Genomic DNA, 26,714 nt, shown 5'->3' with positions numbered 1-26,714 from the left:
AAACAAAGCGGATGTTTCGGTCTAGAGACAGGAATTGTTGAGACAAATACCTAATAGAACAATGTTAGCATCTTGTGGCAACAACTTTGTGATGATATTCAATGAGAACAAAATAAAGTTTTGAAAATGAATATTATAATTCTTTTCATTTTGAATCGAAATTTGGAAATAGGTCATTGGAAACATCAGACAAGAGGAAGTTTTGTTGAGGAAATGATGGTAATACTGATGAGCTGGCAATGTATCAGGATGAACTTTTGTACTGATCAAGTAAACAATGGAGATTGTTGTCGATATTGAGGGTATTGTAACGATTGGAATATAATCTGTGCATCATATCTGTACAGGCTGCCATAAATTATAATCAGTTGATAGATTGTACATGCTTGGACTTTTATTAAACTTGCAATAATGATTATTTAAAGAACAAGCAAAAGGACCTCATTGCAAAACAATCAGTAATGCGGCTCGCCGGCGTAGTCGGAGAGCTGCATTTGAGCGAGCTTTTGCTATGAGCTTTTCAGGATAATACAAAATTGTAGGTACCAACGTTGGCTATAAAAATTGGGATACAGACGGTAATTAGATAATCTTTTAAATTGAGTTTTTGTCAAACTAAAAATATTATTTTTTACGGTTTGTGACACCGAGGATGCAGACACATTTAGCTTAAATTTGATTTGATTGCACTGACGTTTTATTGACTTTTGCAGCAAATTTTACAATATCAAAATTTTCAGTTTTCAGTTTTTTTCTTTCAATAATGGTGGAGTTTATTCTTGCTATATTTTATCCAAATAGCGAAAAACCTGTTTTATATTAGCATCCACCAAAAAACCTATTAAAATTCCTCCCACTCAGCTTCCTTGTTGTCTGTTCAGGTTTTCAGCCACGTACTAATTTATTTTCACATAGAACAAATCGTTTCGCGGTAACAAGTTCACAAGTTCAATTAATGGAGTGGTTTCTGGTCACAACACCGCCAACGTAGTTACAAGATTACACGATCCAGCTTCGTATTTGTAAATGTTGTTCATTTTAAAAATACAATCACCGAGATCTTGTTCACTGTCCACATACACCCACATATGAAATTTGGCTTTTTGTTTCAACAAAAACAAATAAATCATTAACTTTACTAAGTCAACTGAAATACGTTTCACGGGGTAAATCGAAAATCTTTTGGTTCAACTATGTTATTAATTCCAAATTCGTTTAAATGTTCAATAACGTACGTTCGATTCTCTAAACTTAGCAAATCTAGTTTAAGCATGAAAATAGGATTTATGTCTGCTTACGTATTCAGACTGCCAATGGCAATAGAAAATGACAACAAAATGCTATCGTGAGCGTTTAATCTTAGCGAGATGAGACTATTAATGTGAATGTTCAAACAATAATCCTGTCTACGTTTACTAAAATTTCAGTAGCAACACTTTAATTAAAGTGTTGTAAGTGATCGTCGCTGAATTGTTTGAAACGGGTGTAATGTGCAGTTATTAATTCAAATCGTTTGGATAAAATGGAAATCGGCGTTTTAATCTCTATACTTTGCTGCTTGAGTGTAGTTGCTTGTAGGTCTTAAGACTTTAGAGTATTGATTTTCAAACTGCATATTATTTATTCACTTTTTTCTCACAATCAGTAACGAAATTTTATGTACAGAATTTTAAAGCAATTTAGAACATTTAATGATTATAGGCATAGAACATTTAACAAATTCATTTTCAATGAGCGCAATAATTTATTGTAATAACAGTAAATGAAATAACAACATGTTAAAGTGCCATGTGATCGTTTTTCCGCCAATCAAATGTCAGCAATCGTCAAATTAGATGCGAGATTAACATAATTTTAATTAAATTATTGTGTAAACCGACCCCTAGTTCTTTAAACTACTAATGAAAAAAAAACTAATTTGCAAATTAAAGACGATTTTGGATGTGGCCTTAATAATTGAATAGTGTCACGCAACAAAGACCCAGCCAGTGTAGTCCAAAAACGGAGATCATGATTATTTAAACTTTAATTTTACCGATTCTGTAGAATAAAATTGCAGTAAAACTAATGCCTTTTATGCTAACAAAGTCGTGTCTAAGGTGACTTTGACCTGTTTTTTTTTAACACACGATACTAAGAATTAAACAAAAACAAACATGAAAGTAAATAAAGAGAAGATGAAATCCAACTATGCAAAGACGGGAAGAGAGCTAATTTTGTTTCCCATTTAATTTTTTGGCTCATTTTCAGCTTACTGCTAGGATTATAAAAATTACAAATTATTTCCATAATACCTAAACCAATGCGGTAAAAATTTTTGTTAACAACAAACATTTACCTACTGACTATGGACTTTTATTATTCCGCCATTTAGAATTTATAAAAATCTAATATTGTAGAGTATAACGTTTACTTTGAAAACAATTAATTGTTATTTAAAAATATGTATTTTAATATGAATTTAATATGAAAGATCTAATTTTATTAAACAAAGCGACTGAAATATTATAATTTAGTGGAAATGTTGTCAAATTTATAATTCAATTAAAAATGTTCATTATCATTAACAAGTAATTGAATTTTGATTATTGTTCGAACACAATTTTCTATTTCAACTTTTATGAATAAATTAATACAAATGTTATTATAACTCCACCTAATGAAAAATAAGAAAATATTAATCCACTAGTTAGCAAAAGGTTTAGGGTCATCATAATTAACGTGGAACGAACACAGCTCACAACCCAATTAATTATAGAAAAACTTACACAATGGAAAAGTGTCGACAAATTCATTATGCGAAATTCAAAAACAACTGCAATGAGAAAATTAATCAAAAAGTTGCATTAAATCCATCTATAATCCCATGTTCATTATAACCCGTTTCGGTTTTGTTAAAATTAATTTCGTGTTGCTGACAAATGAAAGTTTTGTTTACAAAAGCAGTTAGTGTGCCCTTTGACTGTATTAAATAGCCATTTAGATAAAACAACTTGCATTTGTAGTTAGCAATTTAAATGGAACGTTCATCATTTACTGTTATCTCTCGTAACTGGCCATTATCTGCTGTTTTTTTTCCTTAGAAATAATTAAAGAACTACATAAACCTTTACGCTCACTTTCAAAATTACGTTTCATTTCCGTAATGTTGTCACGTATCAGATTTTTTCTGACTGCTAAAATAATATTCTATACGTGATAGACGATAAAGGCCACCGGGTTTTGTTGCTACGAAACAGCAACTTCCAGGATATTGAATTTTTTAAGAACGCTGTACATCCGAGATGAGAGAAAGTTGAGAAGTCAGCGAGTTTGATAGTACAATGTTTTGTTTTTTGAACATGGAATTCGATGGACACCAAAAGCTGCTTCACACAAAATAACACTGTTTGGATCAAATAAACGATAATGTAATTCTTTGGCGAGGGCGCATTTCGGCACAGTATTGAAAGCTCTCTTGAAAAGGATAAAAATGGGATTCACTTCTCCTTTAGCAAGCTGAAAGCAACGGAGATTTTGCAGATTAGCATGTTGCTGGTGAATTAGGATCTTTCTAAGGAAGATTTTAAGGAAATGGCGAATCTCTTTTTTAATTGCAACAGGTAGGATTTGCTTCTCGTAATCAGTTGTTTTATATTCAGTTTTTTATTTAATCGTTTTTTTCTCTTGGATATTTTAAAATAAAAGTTCAAGTAAATGAAGAAGTTCTTTGTAATGTAAAATATTTACTTCAATTCGTTGTAGTAACCAGTTTGTTCGTGCATGACACTCGGGAATAAGCAACTAACTTCCAGCAACTTGCGTCTGAGATAGCATCTTTTTCCGGCATAAATGAATTATAGTTTTGCTTTTTAGCATGCTAAAAAGCAAAACTATAATAGCTAAAAACTAAAAATGCTAAAAAGCATGTCGAATTTATATATCTATTAAAGGCTTTATATCGTATTAGAGATAGGCAGATTTAGTTTGCCGACAGAAAGCATAAAATTTATAGTAACTTTATTGAAGAGATTTATCCGGCAGTATGTGTAAAATTTTTGTGCAAGCAGGTAATAGTTTATCACAGTCGCGTGTGGTAACTTACATTTTACAGCGCGAAATCAGTTTGAATAATTTAATAATTTAGCGCTGTAAAATGGTTAACGCACAAGAGTTGTATTAAACTTTTTGGCCGAAAAACTTTTAATTGAAATAATTGAATTTTTCAAAATTCATGGGAACTGTCACATCTGACATTTGTAAATTTCGACATCTGTCAATTCTGATAATTCGACCCAAAAAGTACACAAGATGGCGCTGTATAAAAAAAAAATAATATAATTTGAAAAGAGAAATATTGTCTTAATTGATATAATAATTTAGGTAAATACCACTTTGGCGATCAATCTTTTTTATAGTGTAACCTCGATATAACAAATCGCAAGGGGACAAGTAAATATTCGTTATATCAAGTAATTTGTTAATCTGAGGTTTGTTATATTGAGGTAAGGTTGGTCTAAAATTTGTTATAAAAAGGTAAAATAATAGTTTCATTCACATTACATTACGTCCTCATCTTGTAATAGGGAACAACTTCTACTTATAAATGATAACACATTTTTATCAAATTACTCTGTTTACATTACTGTACATTACACGGCTTTGATTGTTTTACGAAAAAAACGTGTCGAAACCTGTCGCGACTGAATCACATAACTATGGGTAACTACCATATTATTGGTGGGAACGTTTTAAAGAGGTTTTGAGTTGACAAAATTTGTTAATTAGAGGTATTTACACTTTTTTTTGATAGTTGAGATTTCGTTATAAAGAGGTTGTTCTGGAAAAAAATTTGTAATGTAAAGGTATATTTTACATTAGGTCTTATGGACAATTCAAGGGGATTACGAAAAATTTGTTGAATCGAGAAAGTCGTTATATTGAGGTTCGGTATATTAAGGTTGCACTGTATTTTTATTTTAATTTATAAACGCATCTGAGGAGCAGACGATTTGAGCAATTTTTACCGCACGGCGTCCAGGGCGCTTGTAAATATAATGTTTCTGAAGATGTTATTTGAATATTAATTTGACGATTACTATTTATGAGGTCAAAATAGATAATTATAATACAAATGCCGAAATGACTTTATAGCGAAACGAGCGGTAATACGGTAATGGCATGTGAGCGAGCTTTTGCAATGAGCTTTTAGCGAAAGGACTGTTTATGATGTTTTTGCTGCGTTTGCAAGAAAGTACATACTATTATGCTTTTAGTAAAAAAAAAGTTGTAGTAATGTTTTCAATTACATGTTGGATTTAATTTTGTCACTAAGCACTGACTGTCAAAATTATGTTAAACCAAAAAGAGTTTGCTAAACGGCTCCAGACGAAACAATGGAAATAAAATTTACTACATTTGTATTGATTTCCTGTAAATTATGTTATAAAGTCATAACAGAATAAAAGACATTAGCACAAGAAACATAACCTTAAACTAACAGCAGAGAAAATCTGCAAGAACTTTTTCATTTTGCATTAATTGGAATTTTAAATTTGACCCGGCGCATCCACCATTTTTACAACAATGCAAACAAAAACTATTTTTAATATGCCATACACAAGCGAAAACATAATTAAGTACCTAATTACTTATGTGTAGTTAAATTTTAATAGAAGATTTAAAATTCAAAATTAATGAATAAGTACCTCGGCTGATATGCATAAAAATAAGTAAATGCTTTTGCTTGAAAATTTTAAGAATATAATTGCGTTTATAGGCATAACGTTTCAGTATTTATATTAAGTATTCTTTTTAAACAACTGCTACCCAAGTAAGCATATACTTGTTTACTAATAAGTGTTTACTTAAACTTATGCATATGAACGCAAGTACATTTTCAACGGTAGCTAATTTCAGTCTTTAATTCAATACTTGAAGCAAAATAAACTTTAAGTTAAATGTCTCACATGTATTTATAATTTTAATTTCAGTTTAAAACCGCTTGAAAGTCTCAAGTCATCACTAACTTGCGCCAACTGTTCGAGCGAAAACCAAAACGCAATTAAATTCCACCTTGTTGGCATTTTGCAAATTAAGTCTTATTTTTAAAGAGCTTTTGCGATTTCCGTCTTTTCAATAACTTTGACTCTCAAACACAAGTAAACAAATTTATATATTCTTAACAATAAGCTACCTCGCGTCTAACAATACATATCGGTAAAGATTTATGAAAATTTGAAATTTTAGCGTTTTTATGAGGAAAAAAATTCTTTTCTCGTAATTTTAATTGCACCAACCAATTAATTCTCGTAAATGTCCTTTTGTTACCGACAGGATATCGTTGGGTTTAAGTGAGGTCGAGCTCGCAATCTCTTCAATTATTTTCATTTGAGCACTTCCGGGCATTCATCGCGTTGTTTCTTAATTTAATTTTTTCAGTAGGGGAGACGTGACTGACAAACGAACTGGAAGAATTGGTGACAGCTTAAGACAAAGAGACGGTAAAAATCCGGTGGACTTGGCTAAGCTTAGGGATTTTGAAGGATGAATCGCGAGAATTGGACGAAAACATATTGAGGACAAGCAAACATTGACTTGCCGAGTAATAACCTTGCCTTGTTGTAACCATTGTAGGACTACTGTGTTTGTTCTCGTGTTCTCACTGCTGAATAATAAATAGAGTAGGGTTTTGATCCGTTTTCGCATATTCTAGACTTGGGATTTATATTTACGTATTCCTTTTGACAAACGCTGCGTACGCGATTTTCGTCTGCTAGGATTTGAACAAAAACGGTAACTCAAGTAAGGTGTGGCGTTGAAGTTCTAATTAAATGTGGCTTTTTGGTTCTGGGGATACGTTAAGTTATTTTTTATTATCTTGTTAAAGGACTCGGTTACGAGTGTTGGAATCATATAGTTCCTTTGATGTTACAGCGTTGCTGCTGTAGGTAAAGAGATGCGGAAGTGTTGCGCTGAAAACAAATAAAAAATTCAGAATCAAATAGAATGGAGACAAACAACTGGTTTGTTTTAGCCGTTATTACTTAGTCATGAGGTGACCGCATTCGCTGACTACACTTTGTAATGCAGAGTTTACAACATTTTTTTTTAACTTCACTCGTTGACAAAAAGTTTGTGGTATATTTTAGAGACTGTAGAGTTTGCATATTAATGATAGCCCCTGGAGTTGGCCAGACATCGAAAAATAAGAACTAATGTAAACAAGGATTTGCACATTTGTTTAGTAGGTAATCTACTAATAGGCAACGTATGCTATGAACTTTGCTATTTATTTCGTGTATTACATTTATCTTCTACCTAAACCGTAAGTGGACAAGAAATTCATGTAGTCGTAATAATTTGATTTGTCATTAGTCTGATTAAAATACGCCAAAGACCACTTTAGTATTTACGTAGGTACAAATTTAATTAAATAAAGTTTCAAAATTTAACTTCCACGATTAATGAATGATAAGTATAAGTTAGTTGTAGAGCAATTCGTTTTTGCTGCCATCGAAAATGACTATTAGCGATTGATCAAAGCCAGCCATCCGCCTACGCTGTAGAGCCGCATTACCGCTCCTTTTGTCATGGGATCTTTGCGGTGCTTTTATTGTAAATAACTATTTTTTTTATTAAACTTCAATTAATGCTGTTTTTGAAATAAGGTTTTTGAAACGTTCACTTGTAAAAATACTTTCTCTAAACTAGTTGGATATGTGCTTAGATTTATTTACTGTGGCAAATACGAAAAAAATACTTAATGATGATGGAGTGCAAAGAAGCTCGTAAATAAAAAGCGAGAAGTATAATAAATTATAATTATTTTTCGTATGCCATGTAATAGCACCTGTGATGGGCATTGTATTTTTTTAATCCATATTCACTGATGAACTCGAAATTAACTAAAATTAAAACATTTTTTTTTTAAATAAATACATTTCATTTTTTTTGCAGTTGCTTTAATCGGTACCTTTGTTCGATTGTCTATTTTATTCGTATATTTTTTTTACATTTTCTTTGTTCTGCGTGTTTGTAACTTGCTCTTTTAGTTGCATTTTTAAAATTAGCTTTATAATTTTTGCATCTGTGGTTTTTCTATTCTTTATTTTAGAACTGTTTTAAATCAATTGGATTAATTCTATTTTCAATTTAAAATATCAGTATTTTTATAGGTTAGCGGAGGGATGCTTCCTTTCTATATTTTTCAAAGTATTTTGCAGTCTTAATTTTTTTACTGTTTCTGTACTTTTTTTAGCAGTTTTAAATTATTTTGGTTGTCATTTGAGAGTAATTTCATTGTTTCAAGGACTCTGGCCATTTAAAGAAAACAAAAGTAAAACACCAATTTTGCTGATTTGAACCCTGAGATCTGCGTGCCAGGTCTCCAATAAAATTGATAAAATATTTGGTGTTGTTTGTAAACTATTTCAGATAAGACGTAAAACTGCTTTCTCATGCCATTAGGTTGCAACAGACGCTATAAATTTTACTTCTAAATGCGTAAAATTTAAAGAGTTTTTTTTTAGTGAAGGGTTAATGTAGTGTAGTACTATAATGATGACATTTCAGTCGAACAGTTATTACCTTATACACTTTCATCACGTTAACTGGAACTGATAAAACGCCTACACAGTGAATAAAGCAGCAGGAAATGAAACCGGCAGTCATTGCCGAAAAGATGTAAGCAATTTAAAATTCTCTTTTTTGATTGACATTTTCTGGCAGATTGAATGTTGATACTACCACCGAAAAATATACCTACAGAATTATTATTAAACCGAAACATTTTTCAGATTTCAATCCTGAATCTCTCATCAAATATTTGAAATTTCAAGCAGTTCGATAACTCCTCGAACAAAACTGATTTTATCGAATTCATGAAACTGGCGGTTCAACCATCTTTCTACATCTGCTCCACCCTTCATGGTTTACAAATATTTGTGGCGTGATTTACTATGCATTTTTGTGGTGAAAAATCAGCAGTGACAATGCGCAAAAACGGATTATGAGAAATAAGTTCTTTTTTGCGAAGAGGGAGGTGATTTAGGGTCTATAGAACTTGCCAGTTTCCCACGAGGAGCTATCAGTTTTCCTCACAAAAAATGGTGATAATGGTGGTATTTGACAGAACGTGTGGACATAATTTATTTTGATATCGATAAAGTAATTTGTACAAAATATGAGAAGTTTGTTACTGTGTCTAGACAGCTACTGACTAATAAAAGGTTATATTTAAAAAGAAAGACAAGCATGCCATTTGGATGCGACTGGGAAATTTTCTGTTAAGAGACATAAATGCAAAAATTTTGAAGATATATTATAATAATTGCAGTTAGAAGACATTTAAGTACATTAGCTACTTTACAAGGAGCATTATAATTTATACAAATTATTTTGATAATAATTATGAAATAGTATATTATGAAACGCGTTTCATAATGAACATTTTGCCGCACGCACGTTTTTAAGTAAAGTAGTAAGTGCGGCAAAATGCATTATGAACAAGTATCATACGCTATTTTTTCTATTTCGCCTTATTTTAAACGAAAAAACTTGATTTCGAAATCTAGGGAATCTAGAGAAAAAAAATTGAAGTAACCAAATCCAATTTCAGTCAGTTTGACAGGTGTGACGTTTTGAGGTTACCGGAGCGCAAGGGAGCCAAGAGAGCAAAGATGTTGATCATGATCATGATGGTTCTCTTGCATCCAAAGAGTTTTTCTCCGATGAATTATTAAGCCAAGTACAACAAGAAATAATAGTGTATTGATCGATTTATCATGGTTTATCAAAACCAAAATCTAAATTGTCAACGTTGACGGCAGGTTGACGGTTTGCCTGCTGAAAACTTAAGAAAAATAATAAGTTCCTGGAAATTTTGGCACGGGATTGGTCAATTACGATACCGAAATACGCTCAAACGCGTATCGAAATATCTTCATTATAAACGCGAAATAGAAAAATAAAGTTTAAATGCTCAAACTTCTTTATTTGTATTCTAGAATTGATAATTACATACTTAAATTAAATCTAATCATACGGAATCTTGTAATACTGTTTAAATAAACTTTTGTAGATAAATAAGCAATCATATGCCAGTCTTAAGACACGCAAGAAACAGATTTTATTTGTTTTTTGTGCGTTTGATAGAGAAAAATATTTTCTCTAGATCGCATTTTGACCAAATTTTGATAGGATTTTCTGTTATAGAGTTCATGAGGTTTGAAATATGCAGATTCGGATTAAAAAGGTTTTTTTTTTAATGTATTAAAAATTCAAATTTTTATCGGCTCTTTAAAAAAGTCTAAAAAGTTTTTAATTAACAAGGTAATAAAATAATAAATAAAACTAAAGGTTTATTTATTTTTGGAATTTTTCGGAATAAAGTCACCCAATGTTCAATATACCTAAACCTAAACGAAACAACTTCAAATCTATTGAAAATGTAATCTTTTAGAAACTCGCTGGAGAGAAAGGTTCTTAAACTTGTTCACAAACCCACCTATCAATTTACACCTATTTATAACAAAAAATGTGTACAGAACTTTTAGCATGACGATACACATGTTATAAAGCGTGCAGCTTCCAGCACACCGTGGAAAAAGGGTCCAATTACATTGAACAAGTGTTTACATTGCATCAAGGGAAACTGTAAAATTTTCCCGACTGATTCAAATATTAAATTTCACGATTGAAACCCTTAAGGTAACAAAATGGATCCAATGAAATTCTGAGAAGTACAAGCATCCAACCTAGAGTTTTGATGTTCCTAGTCGACGTTAAATTTATTTTTATAGATGGATAAAGCTCTGCCTGAGTGCCTAAATTCAAGTAAGTACGTATGGAACATATTTCCAGTTGAAATGATGGAAATAAAATTTTTATGACACCTAAAGAAACAACCCAAACTTTGAAATTGATGATGATTAATGTTCCGAAGTCACTTGTTGACTTTCATGCATCAAAGCATCTCGTAATTCATCAGACGCTGCTGTAAACAAAAAATTTGCAGGACTAATTGTTTCGTTCCTTCAAGATGTTGATTTCAGTATTTTTTATCTCCATCGTAAGCTTCTTATGTTTAAAATTATCGTAACCATGTCGAGCAAAAAACCTTCCGGAGTTAATTCTAATTAATTCTTCACTAATTAACCGTTTCTGTCACATTCCATACCATATTTCTTCGTTCGGATAATGCGAAATCTGGAACGCAGCTTACTCTACTATGGACTGGCGTAAAGCCAAAGATTAGCTCAACTATACTGCGTTAGACCGGAGTCCGGAGTCAGGGTCAGATAAGAAGCGAGTTTGAAAACAAATCTATTTATTTCCACTCTGTAGTCAGGATATCATTTCATATGTTTAGAACAAATTTCGGTCAGATTTTGTCACCTATGCAGCTTTATGTAGATTTACAACTCTATAGACAAGAATGTATTATAATGAACCCATAACCAGATCCGTAAATCAAAAGCTTTACGTTTTATAAAAGCATAAAGAAAATAGTTAATAAAATGGCTAGAGGGTAGTTATAAAGAGAAGGGCCGCTGCAAATACGAGTTTATTAATAATGGTTTTATGTCAGAAACATGTTTTGTAAATTTCATGTTTAGGGGGCTGATTTCATTATCGAGAAGTCTTGTCATGCGTCAAATCCTCGGGGAAATTTTGGGATGCACTTGGAATGTCAGGTAGTGAAAAGAGCGTAATTTATTAAAACCAGGTCATCGGTAACGAGAGGCAATCGTTCAGATTGTAGCCATCACTGTGGAATAAAATTTCATTAATCTGTAGCAATGCATTGTAAGGTCGACAGATTTTAAAGAGGTTTTTCTATTTTTAAGAACTGTGGAAAATTAATGGTGGAGGTGCCAGGCTAGTTAGTCAAGTTCTAAATTCTCTTAAATTAGTTTTCTACAAATAAACCGGACATTTTCACATGTCACTACCAGGTTTCGACGTTTGCTATCTTATAGGATTTGATTGGACCAAAAAATATAACTACAGCATTATCTTTGTATTAAGTTCCAAATCGATTTGGAAGCGTCCCATTATTGGCAACGCCCTCTGCGGATATTCTTGGTCTATAGATAACGATTCTCTAGTCCACTTACCACTTTTTCTCCTCATCCAGCTCGTTATAGCCCAAAACAGTGTTTTGCTATTCCTCTTCCAGTCCGCCTTTATCCAAATCATGATGTAATGAAGGTTAATTCGGACATACAAAAGTTGCTTATAAAGCCTGGTTAAAGGAGCCTTAACGCAACATTCAGATCAAAGAGACAAATCTGGTATTAGTATCACTCTTTTCTATATTAATAACGCTTAATCAGTCAGACGATATCGCAGTTGAATATCTGCTAAGCGATAAAGGGGTGAGTGTGAGGTTCTTACAGTCTTGAGCATGCTTTGTTTCGTCCAGTCCATTGGTAACCTCGACATGGCTCTTAATCACCTTTCCACAATTCCAGGCTCGGTCTATCGGCGGTTTAATTAATGACACTTATTGTCTCTAAATTTACTGATTAAGTATTCATTCGTTGTATCCCGAATTTGGTTCATCAAATTAAAACGAGGGTTGAGAAGGAATCTGCATATTTAATTACTTGAAACGGAGTTGTCACAACAACTAAGTAGTTTTTGAGGGGGTAATAATATGCTGCGAATATTACAGACAAATGTAAATGGAAAGAACTTTTCCGGAAGGAAATCTAAGGAGAATTTAAATTTATTTGTTGTGGTGTTTATGCTACATCTGAAAGAAAAAGTTGTTAGTTTTAATTGGAAACTTTCGAAAAGTTACATTTTACGTTGCTTGTACATACTAAAGAATCTAAAATTATTTTGCTGCCGATTATAGATGGCATCAACAATTTTACGTAGAGACACAATTCTCATTCATGGATTGATTGTTAGAGTTTCTATCTTTTAACATGAGAGGTCTGTACTTCCAACATAATGGTGCTTCTGCTTGTTGCAATAGAACAGTTAGGCGGCAGACTTGAATATTGTACGAACAAGTGAATTTGCTGAGGATGGTTCTTCCGTACCACAAAACTTGACTATTTTGCTAGAAGTCCATAAGGTCCAATATAAATAAAAAAATTTGAAAATTCAAGGAGCACCAACAGAAATAATTTACGAAATGTGACTAACTTGAAACTTTTAGACGAAAAACTGATCAAAATTCGTTACAAAAGTCGAGTCAAGTCTTGATTCCAAAGTGCGGGAATGTGGCGCTCTTTAAAACGAGAAAAATGCTGGACATGGAGAAAAACGTAAAATAATTAATGTCTAACAATTAGTTCTACTTCTTTTACTCTTTAGCTGCTACTGCATGAATTTTGAAATCAATATTTTTATGCACTAGAGTATATGTTTAGTATTCGTTCCGCAGCAAACATAAATGTAAACATAATTTCAAACTACAAATAGACCCTAGCTTTGTTGTCAGTAGCAGATTATGATATTTATGCCGAGGTTACATAGCAAAAGCAAGACTTTGTAAGTAATAGAATTTCTGTCATCATTTTAAACCACTAAATGAAAATGGGATATTATTTTAGAGCGTCTACATTTTATAACAAAATTTCTGTAACTTTTAACCAACACATGCAGTCTCAAACTATAGTTATTACATTACAATATTGTTGAAATCAAGTTTATGCAGTTGAAACTTTGCCAGAAACCAGTCTAAACATTTGATTTATTGCATGTGTAATTAGTTCTTGCCACAAAATTTGGTTGCGTTCAGCTTGTTCAGATTTTAGCTGTTTGACATGTTTAGAGAACAATTAATTTATTATTAAGCTATACTTAATATGGGTGTTTTAGACACCGTTTTATCCACACAAGAATGCTGAAACGCAAAAATTTTAGTAAAAACATACTAAGTGTAGGAAAAAGTCTATTTAAAATTGTGGATAATAGTAATTTAACAGACAAGTTTGGTAATGAAAGCGATTAATAATCGAGATGTTTTAACGCACAAAAGTTGACGTATTTTGAAAAAATCAAGAAAAATAGAAAATTATATCTGCGTGTTTAAAATAGTTAGAAAATTATTAATTTATTGGCTTGAATAAACGAAATGGCTTAGAGGTTAAGACTTTTCTCTAGCACTTAAAAGACACGGTTTCGATTATTATTATCGGTCGTCGCCCTTTTTTTTCCGTCGGTCGTTTAAAAATGAATGCGCGATTTTTTGTGACTCTCATTACAAACGATTTTTTATAAACTACTGGCGACCACATAAAGCAAATTCTGCCGCTGCACAATGGATAGTTTTGAGTCCGATCTACAGAGACATGAAAAAACGATACTTGAGTTGGAATCAAACCAGGGATTTAAGTTATTTCAAGTTGGACGGGTAAATTTTGTAACTGTCTTACCAGGACTGACATACAAAAATGTAAACTTTTAGTTTGATTTACAGAAAAGTGGACCCATTTTAATGTAACCAAGGCCAAAGTCGACATACTGACAGAAAATAGCGAAAAACAATTTATAGGCAAACATTTTAAAGTTTTTAATGGGTTTATTAAATAAATAAGTTCGTAAAACCTCTTAGACCGTCAAGGAAAATTTTTAACATCGAATAAAACTTGTTCATAACAGGAAAATAAGTCGTCGTCTAAGCGGAAAATACCGCAATCTCAATTTTTACAAAGACATACGGGAGCGCAAAACATCTTTTTGGCAGTATAAGTATTTTTTTTTCAGTAATTAATTGGTATCAAATTTTAGGTTAAGATCAGATTTATTCAAAAATACAAAAAAATATTTCCACCAGTAAGTTTCCAGAGAAAAATTTATCTGAGAAAAAGTAGTAACAAAATATTTTCACAACCGAGTTTGCGGATGTTGCCGCTCAAACGATGAAGTTTACATTTAACAAAGAATAAAGCAGTTCTCTTAAAAATTATTTTGTCAGAGAGTTTTCGACGATTTGATTTGAAAAAAACTTGCTCCCTAATTTCGCGATTTTTTTAACGAAAATCGCACGAGACTAAATACAAGGTGTTTATAAATGTTTCTAGCATCAAGCGTGGCTTCGGAATTCCTGTCGTACACTATTTTGCCGCTTTGTTTTCATAGTGAATATAACTATCTTGAAAATTATTTACACTGTTACTTACTTCAATGACGTTTTAGTTACGGTTTTGTGTCCAAGTTCTGTATTTTCAGGTTGTAAACCACAACTATAACAGTTTATTTCTCAAAACTTACTTTGCTTCATGTTTGAGGTTAAAAGCAAATGTCAGTTGACAAATCGAAACCCACATTTGTAATGAGCGGCACATTGCTTTGACATTTCATAGTCACTCTTGATGCTAGAAACATTTATAAACACTTTGTATTAGCCAATGGAAAAACAGAATTCGGTATGGTTTCATGGCAATATAGAAATTTTCCTGGAAATTATTTGCATCTTGCTAACCCAACATCAAATTAATAAGAGGAAGTTTTTTTAGCCAATCAGAGAAAAAGTTGTGTATGTTGTCATGGATAATTCTGTTACACAACTTGATTTTTTGTTTGAAATTTAAAATTTTATTAAAAAGCATAGAATGTTTGTGTTTCGTTGCGATTTTCTTACCGAATACGCCCTCGTGCATTAATTAATATCCTGAAATTTTATTCTCATGCATTTCAAAAACGTATTAATTAGCCCGAGTGGAACACGGGGCTAATTACGTTTTTGAAATGCATTCGAAAAAATTTCCGGAAATAATCAATGCACTAGGAATATTATAAGTGAAAAAACATTGGATTTCAGATTTTGTTTTGTAAAACATATACTAGGTTTTCACAGTTTGTTTTATAAAACACACATGGTCAAGTATCAACTGACCTGACCTGACCTGACCTGACCTGACCTGACAAACTGACTTTTTTCACGGTGTTTGATTTGAGCAGCTGAAGTATTGCCCCGCTATGCTCCCCTCTCCCCTAAATGTTTTTAAAATTAAGCTGTGACTTTTTCTCTACTTATTTACAAAATTCACTAAGAAGCTTGTAACGTTTCTAAAATGAGAACAAGGTCATTTATTAAGATTTTTATGAATTAGGGGATAAACGCGAGACACCGCTGGTATGGGAGGCGATTTAGGAGTCCCATAAATGCCTGGGTACTTTTCCACCGTTGACACGACAACATCAGTGTTCAACCTAAAATGAATAATAGTCTAGTAAGTCTCCACAGTTCAAAACTTACTATTATTGCGTTTATCTTTTTTATCTTTTCTTCGGCTCCAATCCTAGGGGAAGTTGGATCAAGCCTTTGCCCCAAAAATTTCGTGTGTTCGCCAGGAAGGGGTTGGTGAGGCGCAGACCACCCCTGAGCGTTTCAGACTGTCCCTCTGGAAGGTGTTGGCACCCTTCCAGTGAATTTCAGAGCCCACGTTCCTTCTTGTATCGTCGCACCGAACCCAGGGCGACTCGGTGTGGTTTAAAGCCCCTTTATGTTGTCCAGTCCAGGAATTCGTCATGACTGGTTCCCGTACCTTTCTCTAAATCCCTACAACAACCATTTTAGTTTTCAAGATCAACCCTCTCGCGACTACTATGTTAGATAACAGTATCACTTACCAACCTACGTTTATTGCGGACATTCACCAACAACAACAAACTAACATAACCTGTCAATCACGACTCTTTGACAAGTGCGACATTGAGAGCGCCCGCGGTACTCGCGCAGAGGTCGGAATCTTCTTATCATCCCCGAAATCACAGGTAGTGCCACCTACGATTCCTCGTGGTATTTTAACGCTCTTTTCCGTTTTGGGCTTCGAAGGAAGCAGACGTAGTATCTTACCTTAAAGTACCGTATCTTTACCGTCTAAGCACTTCCTAGTACTATTTGAAGTCCCGTATTTGCGGTTAAGAACTCCAGAACCGCATTAGGTATCGTTCACCCTCAGAGAGGGTCGCACGGACGCCTACAACTCTTGCTCGTAGGCCTACAACTCTCGCACGGACGCCTACAACTCTCGCACGAACGACTACCCGATTCTCGCCGGTACGCCTACAACACCCTTGCCCGTCGCCTTGAGTCCCCGATCGACCTCGTGGAGTAGCCGAGACTATCTCGCCCGCTCACAACCACCCCGAGCGGCCACATATAGCCCGGACCAGACGACAGAGGCACCTGGAGCGTTCCCGACGGCGATAAGTACCTTTTTTGCGATATTATTGTTTCATTGCGTCACCGCCTGAGTCGTACTATCGACGTCGCCGACAGCGTGCTTTTATCGACTCCATCGAGAGTCTCGCTTGCCTGTAATCTGATTTATTAATTCCTTGAGTCTAATTTAACTGATCATTATTATTTTTAATATCTAACCTTTTTCTAACATAGTCATTCTGTAAACCAATCACAGCTGTGACACGGTATCGAACCTGTCATTTAAATTTACCTAACCAACATCACCTCAATTTTCACCAATTGTTAATTTCATATTTTTTATTAAAGCCTAATTTTTTAAACCATTTATTTTACTTCCGCGTAGCATTGAGCGACTTGGCTACTTTTAAATCAAACTAAGTTCTTGGCGCCCAGACTCTCTGACCCACGACACCAGCTCACCAAAGGCTATAAGAGCACCGGTGCGGTGTCACCTACCGACCTTTTTTTTTGAAAGGTGTGACAAGCTATAAGAATACTGTAAACAGTTTGAACACGATTTTATTTACCCATTTTACTAGAAATTGTATTTTACAGAAACAAACTCTTTGCTTTTTAGCATTTATTTTACTGCTCGGATAAGCAACTTTGCATGTAGAAACCTAAAGTTAGTACACTTAGGTCAGATTAAAATCCAGGAATATATTGCAGACTTCTACATAACTTGAAACTTCTAAAATTATATTAGCTTTGGAATTTGGTTTAAAAACGAAATTTGTGTCATATGTCTTTGCCACTAAATCCACGATTTTATATAACCTTTCTTTTATTTCTTTTTTTATGTTTTCTGATTATGCCGGATGTGGCGTAAAAATGAATTTTATACTGTCACAAAGTTGACGATGTAAGTTATTGCTCTCCTGTTCTGAATATGGTTCCAAATTAACAACAATCTAAATGTTCTTCATCATCATCTCCCTGAAGCCAATTAATCAGTAAACATGAAAATAATTTATTCAGATTAATGTGCATAATATCGCTGAAGAGTTTCACGAGCTAACTAAATCGCTAAAAGCGAATTGAAATTTTATTTTACGATACAAGGAAATTACTCGAAACTATACATTTTTTAAAGAAAATTAGTTTGCTGCATTATGAATTTTACTCTTGCAATAAAAGTCGGGACAAGCTTCCAAGAAATCAAATTAAAAGTCGTACCTGCAGTCACATTATTTATAATGAAATTTCGCTTGGAAATTTCGCGGGATTTCCCCTTGGTGTGTAGCAAGTTACGTTAATGTTCAAACCATATACTATCTAATGCACAACTATAATAGTTTCGGTTCGAGTGTCGGAACAAAGGGAAATTTGTTACAGCGGGTTGCTGCTAATTTGATTAGTTTTCATGTTCAATCAGATATTTTACGACAAAGGAAAAGATTCCTTAATTAGAAGAAATGACTGTCTCAAATTTAATTTAATTTCAAGCAATTAACTCTGTTTTATTCATATATTCTACCTTTGAATAAATTTAACATCAAAGTGAATAATGGAATGTAGGTACGTTACTTCTCAGTGTTAACTCAAATGTGTAACACAATTATAAACAAATGTGTTCAACTAATTGTGAAAGAGTTTGTAAGCCTGTTACTGAAAATTGTAAAAACTTTTATACATTCCCCTATTTAAAGAGCAGTAGAAGAAAATTTTATATATTTAGGCAGTTTGGGCGATGGAAAGCGAAGTATGTTTGGTGGTGTATTTCACCCTGTATTAAAATTGCATTTTTTTTTTTCGAAAAAATTAAGTATTTGAATTTAAGATATGTAAGACCGGATTCTTAGCAACACAAGCGTATCAAAAAAACAATAGTGAAAATCGCATCTTTCTATCTGTCATAGTAGATATTATTGTTTTTTTAAACAATATTGCCAGATTATTTATTCTAAAAACACGTTAGGTAACACATACTTACTATAGGGTTCTTCTTTTTTTGATCACCCTGTATATTATCACAAAATGTTAGGATTAAAAACATAAAAATATAATAAAATGTCTGTTAATCTGCGCCGAAAATAACAAAATCCAATTTATCGCTCACATTTCTACAAGTTGGTAACAGTAACAAATGTTACTTATTGTTTGACATGCTGCGCTTGCAGGATGTTTAAAAATCAGCAATGTGAAAATTTGTCTGCTAAATGACTAATCACAGATCTGAAAAAATTAATTTTAGACTTACAAATGTTTTTTTTTCTTCGTATTAAATTATGTAGAACTTTGTATTTTTGTATTTTCTAAATTTTATCGTAATTTTAAACAAGGACATGCTCATTAAGACAAAGTTTGAAAATAGACGGTTTCGATTTTCCAAGGATTTTTGTCTTCAAAATGTGCTCGATAAAAAATGATGTTAAATATTCAAAGGCTCGTCGGCAATCCTAAAAACATCCTAAAATGACCCACCAACAATAAAAAGCCCGCTTAAATAAATAAAGCTGTCTTGTGTACACATCACACCATCGTCCTCCCTCGCCGATTTATGTAGCCCGAGGACGCAGATTCCGCACAAATCTAGCGGGTTAAGTCTTGCGTTAATATTAATGTCGGGTCGAGTTCATAATTCAGCGAGGCGGTCTTTTATTATGGCTGTAATTTACTCCACGTATATTAACGTGTTGAAAAAGAACGTTTACAAAATGTTGGAACAGACTAGACCTGATTTTGGGATTATTCTGCTACCAAAAATCCCAAGACGACTGTTGAAAGCGAAATGAACAGAAAAGCAGTCTCGAGTGAAACCACCAAAAATTTCTCGCAATTAATAAACCAGTGAATATAAGGCGGATTATTCGTTTTGGAAGAGTAAACAGCGAAAGTTTGACAAAGCTGTTATTGGATGAAATTAGCGTGGAAGGCACGTTGTGACTTTTACGGGCATAAGTGCATTACACGGTTAAGAGTGCAGTATGGAGAGCACATTCTCCACACAATGCACAACTTTTTACTCATTATACGTTCTCATGTTTTATTCAACGTTTCTCTGTACTTTCGGCTAACAAGGTAGTGGAAGTTATTGTAAAACAAAAATCCTATTAAATTTCGTTCGGTTCAATATTCTCGTGTCATAAAAATTAATTTAAAATAGTTAAATAGACGGGTATAATTTACTTCTGCTACTAAAATGTGAAAAAAGGGTAATATCTATATATCAATGCACTAAACAAACTTTTAATTAAAATATTTTATATTCTAGCCCGGCGCCTCGCCTACACCATTGTTACTACAAATATAAAATTCTTTTCTTTTCTAATTCAGTTGTTTGTCCTTCAGTTTTAAACTCTCGATGAAATTTAGCGTAAAATTAGTACAAATAACTTTAGTTTAACAAATAAGCTAGATATCGACCGGAATATTATTAAAGTACCTACCTGATTTTTTTTATTGAAAAAATTAAATTTTATACTCTGGGATATGTAAGACCAGATACCAACAAAAGTGCAAAAAACAATGGTAAAATCCACATCTTTTTGTGTGTAGCAGTTCCTGAGCGCCGAAAATTCCTGAAAAAATATCCATCAAAATAGATTTTAATTAAGACTAACCTTTTGACTTTGTATCTTAAACAGCTGTTAAAATATGAAAAAAATGGTCAATACGCTAAAGAAACTTTTAATTAAAATATTTTATATTCTAGTCCGGCGCCTCCACCATTGTTTCCACAAATTTAAAACCCTCGTCTTTTCGTGCGAATTTAATTTATTCTCGAAATTATGCAAACTTTTTTTGTTAGCCATGATAGATTTATAGGCTGGAAATTTCACACCTTCATGAAAATTTCAGTTTTTTTAACATCTCCCACGGTGACGCCTTGATTGTATCCCGAGCTATAATCACCACCATTTACATTATAGATAATGACCACATTAATCACTAGGTTCTAGATAATAGATGCGTTTCATTGGCACATGACCGATGATGTTGAGAACATGCAAACAATGTAGACAATGTCAGTTGTGGTCGTTTCGTTCCATTATTTTCACTTTAATAATTTTATTTTGTAATGAATTAATTTCCAACACAGGGATTATTAAAATAGTTTTGCCGATTGAGTATTATTTTTGTGTGAAATTCCGCTATTTTAGCCTTCCCGCAAAACAATTGATTTATGATACAAAAAGCGAATTCAATAGGGATACATGCAAAATACAACTACTTTTCGGATAACTTTTTATATTTTATTGTCAGTGTATAAATTTATAATTGTAGAGTAAATAGACCGGAATGCCATAAATCGAATACAATAAAGTCTCCACATCTCAACACTATCCGAATTATTTTAATACAACGCTTTAATAAATTTATCTTTCGAGCCAGTGTTTAGTACTCTTTGTCGTGACGAAATAAATTACATTTTTATCATTCTTTTTCCACAAAAAGCGTTACCACCTTACCATATTTTCACATTTTTTGTCAAAAGCTCAACTTTCTTAAACTCGCTAGATTAGAAAGCTCGTTTAATTGCAGAGGCGACGCATATTTTATTTCGCCGCAAGCGATTTTGTCAAGCGGAAGAATGTGATGTATGAGAGCTGCGACCCAATTTTATGTAGGATAACTATATTATTTTGTCAGTTGTAACGAAAAGTTTTAAGAGAAAATATAAGGTAAGAAGTATAATGCGTGTATTGTGTATTTTCATTTTCTGAAAAGTTCGTGTTTTATTTTTACACATGCTCTAAATTAATTTGTAAAGTGGGAAACTCTGTGCTGGTATCCGTTTGGAAAATTATTACGCTTCGTTTAAATAAATTTCCATTTGCGAGTTGTTTTGGCCAGTGCTCTCATCACAGTAACCCTTCGTTAGGTTATTATCTTACGGTAATAAAAAAAGAATAAATCCACCCCTTACTCTATAAAAACTTACTTACTTCGAAACGAATATGAAACTTATTTTTTTTACTTACATCTAAATGTATTCCTTCTTTGAAAACGCTTCTATTGTTACATCTCCATCGCAAGAAATTTAATTGCAGCTGTCATACTGTTTTGCATATTCTTGAAACCTGTGCCTTGTACATTTCTTGTCAAAGTAGTTACAGATGCAACAATGTTACTTTATTGCATTTACATTTTAAAACGCAATTAAAATGAACGAAACTTCAAATTGGCATTTGACGAGAATTTCGGCGATTTGTTACAAATTAACCTCAAACATGGAGGCGACAATTAAGAATATTGAATCGTTCGTTCTATTTCAGGCAATGATAGTTTGCTTTAGAAAATGAGTTTAAGAGAAAAGTTTACCGAATGCGATTAATTGCTTTACGTTTAGGAAAATCAAACGTTTTGAAACAGGTAATTGTCTTGTAGATAGCTATTATAAATTAATTACAGTTAAGCGGATTACAAAAATAAAACTAAAAACAGACAGACTTTTCGTTTTGGGTAAATTTTGGCAAACTAGCACAATACGATTGATTAGCTTCTACGCATGTGACAGTTGCGTCAAGGTCAAGGTCAAAAGTTATAAGGTTATAAGTTATAAGTTAACCAATCAAGACTCGAAAAATTTAAATGATTAGTCAGTGGCCGCACAAATGTACTTGAAACTGAATATTTTATTCAAATAATTAATCACATACAAAATGATAAAAACTTTTAAATTGACGAATTAGACGCGCTGCAGAAAAATAATTTTTTGGCCTCATGAATTGTAAACGTCAAATTAACATTCAATTGACATCTTCGGAAACATTATATTTACAAGCGCCCTGGACGTTTACACACGCCGTGCGGTAAAAATTGCCCAAATCGTCTGCTCTTCAGATGCGTTTATAAATTAAAATCACTTTACCATAATGAAGATTGATCACTAAAATGAAATCTACCTAAATTATTATCTCAATTAAGACAATATTTCTATTTTTAAAGTCATATTACAACATTTTTTATACAGCGCCATCTTGTGTACTTTTTGTGCACTAACTACAAAATTGCCAGAATTGACAGATGATGAAATTTATAAATGTCAGATGTGACAGTTCTCATGAATTTTGAAAAACCCATTTATTTAAATTCAAGTTTTTCGGCCAAAAAGTTTAATACAACTCTTGTGCGTTAACCATTTTACAGCGCTCAATCATTAAAGCACTCCGGCTACGCCGTCGTGCTTCAAACTGATTTCGCGCTGTAAAATGTAAGTTACCACACGCGACTGTAACTAACTATTTCAAGATTTTAATTATTTTACTACCACTTTCCTAACACTGCTGTCACAGTTTGGAACTTCACTTACACAACACCATGTAAATATTAATTTATATTTTATTTTAATAATTATAGTGTGAATTTTTCTTTTATCTTAATAATAAATACTAAACGTTTTATTAAAATTTAGAGTTACAATACAATGAATGCCATTAATTTAATAATTATTATACAATAATTTAAATCATAACATAAATTATTTAGATGAATTTGCTTTTAAAGTTATTATGTGGCTACATAATACATTTATTAAATGAACTGAATTTATGGAAGATTAATTTAAAATTGAAATGTTATGTATTGATAATGAATTAGTGCATTTAGATTATGTTATTATGTTAAATTTTCAAAACTTACTTATGGACGTAAAACACACAAAATCAAACTTTAGATGCTAAGAATGTATATTTTAGTGTTTTTCGATACCTAGCATGAGTCAGCCATGTGCGCAACGTTAAATTGTGTATTATAATTCAAAAGGCCAAAAAGTATACATTTACTTTTAGAGACTGAAATTGTAGGTACTTACGTTAACTAGCAACACGTTGTAAAATGGAGTTTTATGCACTGGACATGAAGTTTGTTTGACGAGTTGGGACAATATTTTGTGGGAGTTAGATCTATTTTCTGCGATTGTAGACAAAATCTTGTTTTCAATACGTGCAAAATACCTCTCACACACCCAACATGTGCTGCAAACTTCACGTTTAGTTTGTAAAACAGCAACATTTTGCAAATTGTTGCAAAAAAGCTATTATACAGGTGGTCTCAGAACTTGCGCCCTAGAGAGAAAGGGCTTATGGAGGCAACTATTCTGAAAATTTTAAAACTCAAATTTTTTAACTCAAAAAATAACCGAGATGAGACAAAAAAACTGTAGCCAATCCCGATGCTGAACAGAATTTGAAAATTGGTAACTATGGACACATACTTTCATCCATTGGTCAGTTAATCATTAGACTCTCGTTGCCTAGGAAATTAGGAAGGCCATTTACTCCACTTCTCGAATAAGCTTTCGGGATTGATTGTTAATTTTTTATCCTTTCTCGAATACTATTAAACTTAGTCAATTTTTGTTTTGAAATTTTCTATCTGTATTGCCTTGCTCTCTAGGGAGCGAGTTCTGGAACACTTGTATAGTTATTTAAGCATCTAGGACGGTATGGTCGTTTTACAAGTTGAGGGCAAAATTTGGAAACCGAAGGCTTGAACCTAGGTTTGAAAATTGCCTGAAACTTGTTAAGCGATACCGCCCTAGATGGTTATTACATTTTTGCACCATCAGCGCAATAAAGAATCATAACAATAAACGGTAATTAAAAACCAAAATTATATAAAAATAGTTATTCTTGATTTGGTTGCTATGTTGTCAACCGCTGTCAATGTGCTGTCAGCAAATTTAGTCGTTTTTTTGTGTAATAAAACTGCTAATCCTGAGGGATATGAGCGGAAATTCTAATGCCGAAGGGTTTGATACTGTAATTTGCACAATTCTCAAAAAAACTTTGTATTTGCGTGAATTTGTTTAACTTTTACTGTACGGCTCATGGTTCCCAAAGAGATTTACCGTCTTGACAACCAAGTGTCCGGCAGTAAGTCTGACATACCGCCCGAAAAACATGCTTTGATAAATTGATGAAAATGACAGATCATACAAAAAAGATATAAATGTATTTTGCTTTTAGGCTTTACAGTAATTTCTCTGCTATGTTTTGATTATTTCTTCTGGAAGAAAAAAGTCTGCTGCAAGCTATTTTGACATTTTTTATGTTATTTAGAAATAAATACACAAAACAGTAATTTTCTCTTTTAACGGATTACTGGACAAGTTAATTGCATTTAAATTAAATATGAAAATTATAGTTATTTGTTGTGGTTTAAATAAATCATTCTCCATGAATGAATTTAGTGTTTCGTATTAAAAATTGCTTTATGCATGCTACGTGCCGAGAAAATAACTTCTATGTTAATATTTCCATTAAGTTAAAACTGCTTTACTACTTCAAAGGAAAATTTTAGTTTATCACGAGCAAATATTTCAAAATGAAATCGTATATTTTGACATAATATTTGATGCATCATTTGTCTGTGGTATTCAAATATTCTGTTTCATCTCCTGTGCATCAACATTACTCTCAACTGTTTGCACAGAGAACAAATCATTACAATGCACAATAGCTATCCAGTGGCTGAATACAACTAAGTCCAAATATTGCTCCAATCTAAACATCCATTTTTAAAACACGTGTTTATTAAACATTCCCGCACAATAAAGCCACAATGACGTAGACTTTCCAGCAAAAATTCACCCTTTCAAACGACGTTGCTTGGCTATAAAACACCACTGCTTGTATTTACATCGTTACCACCCTCGTCTCCGCTTAATCAAAATTCCCACAGGTGAAATTCTTCTCTGTCACTCGCTCAAACGCCAAAATGTTTACATGCTAAATCAATAACCATCGAATCTTATGGTGAATATAAAATTATGTCAGTTATCCTTGCTGAATGGGTGTAAACACAACAGCTACTATTTTATACTTGACTAAAGCGGTAACCGCTTGAGATCTGGTTACGTTTCTGGTTTATGAGACGTCGACAGTTTACTAATTAGGCAAGGATGCAACGAGTGCTTGGCTGCAACGTGAGAGGAGCTTTTAGCACCAGACACTTGAGAGACATTTTGTGCTTTTGTTGCAGTGAAGGGTGGCAAAGTGGAATTCTTCAGGGAAGGTGAAGTGCTGTTTGCGCTACATGTTTAAGCTTGTAGCGACGAAACGCTGCCAATAAGAGAACCAATGTTCACTAAAAACTGAAAGCTATATTCACCAAATGCTGTCAAGTGAACGTTCCGATGAGAACTTCAAACCAACAGCTATTTTTGCATGCTCAACAATGAAGTGGTTATTACAATTTTTGTTCACTTTTATTGTTCGGGCTGAAAACTGCATAAAGGAGTTCAAGGATCACAACATGACCGGAAGCGGTGAGTTAATTCCGGTGTGGTTGATTGCGCCCTGTCTGGTATTATGCGACAAGGTCGTAACAGCTTGCCACCCTTTGGGTCATCGCCGGTAAATACATTACAGTTAGAATGTGACAAAATTGTGTTTTATCCGGCAGGCAAAAATGTATGTAGTGGAAAGTTGAATGAGCAGTTGGCAGCTCCGGTAATACCGGATCAGCGACAGGAAAGCTTTTTGTGCAGTTAATTAATTATCGGACTTTGCATCGGGTACTATCAACGGTAAGAAGTAAGGTTGCTACACAATTTAACAAGAAACAAAATTTAATTAAAGGTGCTGCAAACAACGGTGTGGCTCTGATAAGGATA

The 26,714-nt window shown here is 33.0% G+C and overlaps 1 protein-coding gene and 1 long non-coding RNA gene across 4 annotated transcripts in view; one reads left to right on the top strand and one right to left on the bottom strand.

The window, feature by feature from the left end:
• The window catches only part of Neto (Neuropilin and tolloid-like), a 151,120-nt gene that overhangs the window by 90,971 nt on the left and 33,435 nt on the right, over nucleotides 1–26,714 (top strand). The window lies entirely within an intron of this gene.
• Nucleotides 16,008–16,912, bottom strand: LOC148181023 (uncharacterized). 2 transcript variants are annotated; one of them, XR_015771684.1, is made up of 4 exons: nucleotides 16,802–16,910; nucleotides 16,576–16,729; nucleotides 16,202–16,504; nucleotides 16,008–16,155 (listed from the first exon to the last, which is right to left on the bottom strand). It is a non-coding gene; the product is annotated as an uncharacterized LOC148181023 (long non-coding RNA). The 2 variants fall into 2 exon arrangements; XR_015771683.1 differs by having other exon boundaries at nucleotides 16,576–16,912.

The sequence above is a fragment of the Gnatocerus cornutus genome, chromosome 1 (genome assembly GCF_029298725.1).
Source record: "Gnatocerus cornutus isolate USDA-ARS CGAHR chromosome 1, icGnaCorn1.1, whole genome shotgun sequence".
Taxonomy (NCBI): Eukaryota; Metazoa; Arthropoda; class Insecta; order Coleoptera; family Tenebrionidae; genus Gnatocerus; species Gnatocerus cornutus.
Note: the sequence above shows the minus strand (reverse complement) of the source record. Positions and strands in the feature narration are given on the sequence as shown.